At 62.0% G+C, this 6,000-nt stretch overlaps 6 non-coding genes across 6 annotated transcripts; all 6 read right to left on the bottom strand.

Annotated features, from left to right (window-relative positions):
* Nucleotides 1–653: 653 nt before the first annotated feature.
* Nucleotides 654–817, bottom strand: LOC138498884 (U1 spliceosomal RNA). Its single transcript, XR_011278980.1, has one exon. It is a non-coding gene; the product is annotated as a U1 spliceosomal RNA (small nuclear RNA).
* Nucleotides 818–1,610: 793 nt separating this feature from the next.
* On the bottom strand, nucleotides 1,611–1,774 carry LOC138498885 (U1 spliceosomal RNA). Its single transcript, XR_011278981.1, has one exon. It is a non-coding gene; the product is annotated as a U1 spliceosomal RNA (small nuclear RNA).
* Nucleotides 1,775–2,565: 791 nt separating this feature from the next.
* LOC138498887 (U1 spliceosomal RNA) lies at nucleotides 2,566–2,729 on the bottom strand. The gene has a single exon (XR_011278982.1). It is a non-coding gene; the product is annotated as a U1 spliceosomal RNA (small nuclear RNA).
* Nucleotides 2,730–3,530: 801 nt separating this feature from the next.
* On the bottom strand, nucleotides 3,531–3,694 carry LOC138498888 (U1 spliceosomal RNA). The gene has a single exon (XR_011278983.1). It is a non-coding gene; the product is annotated as a U1 spliceosomal RNA (small nuclear RNA).
* Nucleotides 3,695–4,489: 795 nt separating this feature from the next.
* Nucleotides 4,490–4,653, bottom strand: LOC138498889 (U1 spliceosomal RNA). Its single transcript, XR_011278984.1, has one exon. It is a non-coding gene; the product is annotated as a U1 spliceosomal RNA (small nuclear RNA).
* An 803-nt stretch (nucleotides 4,654–5,456) lies between these two features.
* Nucleotides 5,457–5,620, bottom strand: LOC138498890 (U1 spliceosomal RNA). The gene has a single exon (XR_011278985.1). It is a non-coding gene; the product is annotated as a U1 spliceosomal RNA (small nuclear RNA).
* Nucleotides 5,621–6,000: the final 380 nt, after the last annotated feature.

Genomic DNA, 6,000 nt, shown 5'->3' on the forward strand with positions numbered 1-6,000 from the left:
AAGCTCCGGCAGGCAGAGCTCAGCAGAAGAGGCACATTGCAGCACAGGTCCTTTCTCCCATCAGGCCCTGCTCCGCACGAGATTTGCATAAATTCCGGCCTGGCCGCCAGCCTGCAGGCCCAGTCGGATAGCGAGCAGGCCTGGTGCAGTGCGCCCACTGGCCTGTCGGCCCCCAGGGCCCATGGCCCTCCTGAGCCGACAGGCCACCCCGCTTAACAAGAGCGTCTTGGGTGGGGTGCTCCCCAGCAGGACACGGCAACGCCCGATCGTGCCCGATCGGTGCTCGGACGGGGCCGGCGGCAGCTGGTAGCCAGTGAACCCCCCCCCCCCCCCCCCCAATCCCCAATCCCCAGGAGCTGGATGGGACTTCTTAAGGTTGGAGGGCCTGGCCGTGATAACAGAGCCCGGGCGGGGCGGGGCAGGGCGGCTTCAAGAACTACTGGGGCCCCTGATATCATGGGGCGCACAAGTCTGGGGTTAGGCGCCTGTGCACTTGACCCCTCCAGTGAATGCTGGCCCTCTGGACTGCAGCAACATTCAGAGGCTACCTACTCACACACGTGACTTAAGAAACTCTGCTGCAAGACCAGGGGCTCCGTGTGTAAACAAGCTGACTCTGCACACTAAACTTTTTCTTTCTTTGACCAATAAATCAGGGGATAGCGCGAACGCAGTCCCCCACTACCAGAAATAATGCAGTCGAGTATCCCGCATTTGGGGACATCGCAGGGGTCAGCAAATCCGATGTGCAATGGATGAGCCTCACCCTGGGAGATCTGCCTTGTTGATCACAGATGCTCCCCTGCCAGGTAAGTATGAGTTGCGAGCAAGAGGGCAGGGGTTGGGCCTGTTCTGGAATCCCCGCTAAGCGAGGGTGAGAAGGCAGGCCCTGACCCAGCCCCAGCCCTCCCGGAAGCCCCGAGCGCCTGCAGGGCTGCCTGTCCCACGTTCAGGGGGAAGCTCCGGCAGGCAGAGCTCAGCAGAAGAGGCACATTGCAGCACAGGTCCTTTCTCCCATCAGGCCCTGCTCCGCACGAGATTTGCATAAATTCCGGCCTGGCCGCCAGCCTGCAGGCCCAGTCGGATAGCGAGCAGGCCTGGTGCAGTGCGCCCACTGGCCTGTCGGCCCCCAGGGCCCATGGCCCTCCTGAGCCGACAGGCCACCCCGCTTAACAAGAGCGTCTTGGGTGGGGTGCTCCCCAGCAGGACACGGCAACGCCCGATCGTGCCCGATCGGTGCTCGGACGGGGCCGGCGGCAGCTGGTAGCCAGTGAACCCCCCCCCCCCCCCCCCCAATCCCCAATCCCCAGGAGCTGGATGGGACTTCTTAAGGTTGGAGGGCCTGGCCGTGATAACAGAGCCCGGGCGGGGCGGGGCAGGGCGGCTTCAAGAACTACTGGGGCCCCTGATATCATGGGGCGCACAAGTCTGGGGTTAGGCGCCTGTGCACTTGACCCCTCCAGTGAATGCTGGCCCTCTGGACTGCAGCAACATTCAGAGGCTACCTACTCACACACGTGACTTAAGAAACTCTGCTGCAAGACCAGGGGCTCCGTGTGTAAACAAGCTGACTCTGCACACTAAACTTTTTCTTTCTTTGACCAATAAATCAGGGGATAGCGCGAACGCAGTCCCCCACTACCAGAAATAATGCAGTCGAGTATCCCGCATTTGGGGACATCGCAGGGGTCAGCAAATCCGATGTGCAATGGATGAGCCTCACCCTGGGAGATCTGCCTTGTTGATCACAGATGCTCCCCTGCCAGGTAAGTATGAGTTGCGAGCAAGAGGGCAGGGGTTGGGCCTGTTCTGGAATCCCCGCTAAGCGAGGGTGAGAAGGCAGGCCCTGACCCAGCCCCAGCCCTCCCGGAAGCCCCGAGCGCCTGCAGGGCTGCCTGTCCCACGTTCAGGGGGAAGCTCCGGCAGGCAGAGCTCAGCAGAAGAGGCACATTGCAGCACAGGTCCTTTCTCCCATCAGGCCCTGCTCCGCACGAGATTTGCATAAATTCCGGCCTGGCCGCCAGCCTGCAGGCCCAGTCGGATAGCGAGCAGGCCTGGTGCAGTGCGCCCACTGGCCTGTCGGCCCCCAGGGCCCATGGCCCTCCTGAGCCGACAGGCCACCCCGCTTAACAAGAGCGTCTTGGGTGGGGTGCTCCCCAGCAGGACACGGCAACGCCGTGAAGGCAACGCCCGATCGTGCCCGATCGGTGCTCGGACGGGGCCGGCGGCAGCTGGTAGCCAGTGAACCCCCCCCCCAATCCCCAGGAGCTGGATGGGACTTCTTAAGGTTGGAGGGCCTGGCCGTGTTAACAGAGCCCGGGCGGGGCGGGGCAGGGCGGCTTCAAGAACTACTGGGGCCCCTGATATCATGGGGCGCACAAGTCTGGGGTTAGGCGCCTGTGCACTTGACCCCTCCAGTGAATGCTGGCCCTCTGGACTGCAGCAACATTCAGAGGCTACCTACTCACACACGTGACTTAAGAAACTCTGCTGCAAGACCAGGGGCTCCGTGTGTAAACAAGCTGACTCTGCACACTAAACTTTTTCTTTCTTTGACCAATAAATCAGGGGATAGCGCGAACGCAGTCCCCCACTACCAGAAATAATGCAGTCGAGTATCCCGCATTTGGGGACATCGCAGGGGTCAGCAAATCCGATGTGCAATGGATGAGCCTCACCCTGGGAGATCTGCCTTGTTGATCACAGATGCTCCCCTGCCAGGTAAGTATGAGTTGCGAGCAAGAGGGCAGGGGTTGGGCCTGTTCTGGAATCCCCGCTAAGCGAGGGTGAGAAGGCAGGCCCTGACCCAGCCCTAGCCCTCCCGGAAGCCCCGAGCGCCTGCAGAGCTGCCTGTCCCACGTTCAGGGGGAAGCTCCGGCAGGCAGAGCTCAGCAGAAGAGGCACATTGCAGCACAGGTCCTTTCTCCCATCAGGCCCTGCTCCGCACGAGATTTGCATAAATTCCGGCCTGGCCGCCAGCCTGCAGGCCCAGTCGGATAGCGAGCAGGCCTGGTGCAGTGCGCCCACTGGCCTGTCGGCCCCCAGGGCCCATGGCCCTCCTGAGCCGACAGGCCACCCCGCTTAACAAGAGCGTCTTGGGTGGGGTGCTCCCCAGCAGGACACGGCAACGCCGTGAAGGCAACGCCCGATCGTGCCCGATCGGTGCTCGGACGGGGCCGGCGGCAGCTGGTAGCCAGTGAACCCCCCCCCCCCCAATCCCCAATCCCCAGGAGCTGGATGGGACTTCTTAAGGTTGGAGGGCCTGGCCGTGATAACAGAGCCCGGGCGGGGCGGGGCAGGGCGGCTTCAAGAACTACTGGGGCCCCTGATATCATGGGGCGCACAAGTCTGGGGTTAGGCGCCTGTGCACTTGACCCCTCCAGTGAATGCTGGCCCTCTGGACTGCAGCAACATTCAGAGGCTACCTACTCACACACGTGACTTAAGAAACTCTGCTGCAAGACCAGGGGCTCCGTGTGTAAACAAGCTGACTCTGCACACTAAACTTTTTCTTTCTTTGACCAATAAATCAGGGGATAGCGCGAACGCAGTCCCCCACTACCAGAAATAATGCAGTCGAGTATCCCGCATTTGGGGACATCGCAGGGGTCAGCAAATCCGATGTGCAATGGATGAGCCTCACCCTGGGAGATCTGCCTTGTTGATCACAGATGCTCCCCTGCCAGGTAAGTATGAGTTGCGAGCAAGAGGGCAGGGGTTGGGCCTGTTCTGGAATCCCCGCTAAGCGAGGGTGAGAAGGCAGGCCCTGACCCAGCCCCAGCCCTCCCGGAAGCCCCGAGCGCCTGCAGAGCTGCCTGTCCCACGTTCAGGGGGAAGCTCCGGCAGGCAGAGCTCAGCAGAAGAGGCACATTGCAGCACAGGTCCTTTCTCCCATCAGGCCCTGCTCCGCACGAGATTTGCATAAATTCCGGCCTGGCCGCCAGCCTGCAGGCCCAGTCGGATAGCGAGCAGGCCTGGTGCAGTGCGCCCACTGGCCTGTCGGCCCCCAGGGCCCATGGCCCTCCTGAGCCGACAGGCCACCCCGCTTAACAAGAGCGTCTTGGGTGGGGTGCTCCCCAGCAGGACACGGCAACGCCCGATCGTGCCCGATCGGTGCTCGGACGGGGCCGGCGGCAGCTGGTAGCCAGTGAACCCCCCCCCCCCCCCCCCCCCAATCCCCAATCCCCAGGAGCTGGATGGGACTTCTTAAGGTTGGAGGGCCTGGCCGTGATAACAGAGCCCGGGCGGGGCGGGGCAGGGCGGCTTCAAGAACTACTGGGGCCCCTGATATCATGGGGCGCACAAGTCTGGGGTTAGGCGCCTGTGCACTTGACCCCTCCAGTGAATGCTGGCCCTCTGGACTGCAGCAACATTCAGAGGCTACCTACTCACACACGTGACTTAAGAAACTCTGCTGCAAGACCAGGGGCTCCGTGTGTAAACAAGCTGACTCTGCACACTAAACTTTTTCTTTCTTTGACCAATAAATCAGGGGATAGCGCGAACGCAGTCCCCCACTACCAGAAATAATGCAGTCGAGTATCCCGCATTTGGGGACATCGCAGGGGTCAGCAAATCCGATGTGCAATGGATGAGCCTCACCCTGGGAGATCTGCCTTGTTGATCACAGATGCTCCCCTGCCAGGTAAGTATGAGTTGCGAGCAAGAGGGCAGGGGTTGGGCCTGTTCTGGAATCCCCGCTAAGCGAGGGTGAGAAGGCAGGCCCTGACCCAGCCCCAGCCCTCCCGGAAGCCCCGAGCGCCTGCAGGGCTGCCTGTCCCACGTTCAGGGGGAAGCTCCGGCAGGCAGAGCTCAGCAGAAGAGGCACATTGCAGCACAGGTCCTTTCTCCCATCAGGCCCTGCTCCGCACGAGATTTGCATAAATTCCGGCCTGGCCGCCAGCCTGCAGGCCCAGTCGGATAGCGAGCAGGCCTGGTGCAGTGCGCCCACTGGCCTGTCGGCCCCCAGGGCCCATGGCCCTCCTGAGCCGACAGGCCACCCCGCTTAACAAGAGCGTCTTGGGTGGGGTGCTCCCCAGCAGGACACGGCAACGCCGTGAAGGCAACGCCCGATCGTGCCCGATCGGTGCTCGGACGGGGCCGGCGGCAGCTGGTAGCCAGTGAACCCCCCCCCCCCCCCAATCCCCAATCCCCAGGAGCTGGATGGGACTTCTTAAGGTTGGAGGGCCTGGCCGTGATAACAGAGCCCGGGCGGGGCGGGGCAGGGCGGCTTCAAGAACTACTGGGGCCCCTGATATCATGGGGCGCACAAGTCTGGGGTTAGGCGCCTGTGCACTTGACCCCTCCAGTGAATGCTGGCCCTCTGGACTGCAGCAACATTCAGAGGCTACCTACTCACACACGTGACTTAAGAAACTCTGCTGCAAGACCAGGGGCTCCGTGTGTAAACAAGCTGACTCTGCACACTAAACTTTTTCTTTCTTTGACCAATAAATCAGGGGATAGCGCGAACGCAGTCCCCCACTACCAGAAATAATGCAGTCGAGTATCCCGCATTTGGGGACATCGCAGGGGTCAGCAAATCCGATGTGCAATGGATGAGCCTCACCCTGGGAGATCTGCCTTGTTGATCACAGATGCTCCCCTGCCAGGTAAGTATGAGTTGCGAGCAAGAGGGCAGGGGTTGGGCCTGTTCTGGAATCCCCGCTAAGCGAGGGTGAGAAGGCAGGCCCTGACCCAGCCCCAGCCCTCCCGGAAGCCCCGAGCGCCTGCAGAGCTGCCTGTCCCACGTTCAGGGGGAAGCTCCGGCAGGCAGAGCTCAGCAGAAGAGGCACATTGCAGCACAGGTCCTTTCTCCCATCAGGCCCTGCTCCGCACGAGATTTGCATAAATTCCGGCCTGGCCGCCAGCCTGCAGGCCCAGTCGGATAGCGAGCAGGCCTGGTGCAGTGCGCCCACTGGCCTGTCGGCCCCCAGGGCCCATGGCCCTCCTGAGCCGACAGGCCACCCCGCTTAACAAGAGCGTCTTGGGTGGGGTGCT

Source organism: Ambystoma mexicanum, chromosome 5q, assembly GCF_040938575.1.
Source record: "Ambystoma mexicanum isolate Mex_15411 chromosome 5q, UKY_AmexF1_1, whole genome shotgun sequence".
Lineage (NCBI taxonomy): Eukaryota > Metazoa > Chordata > Amphibia > Caudata > Ambystomatidae > Ambystoma > Ambystoma mexicanum.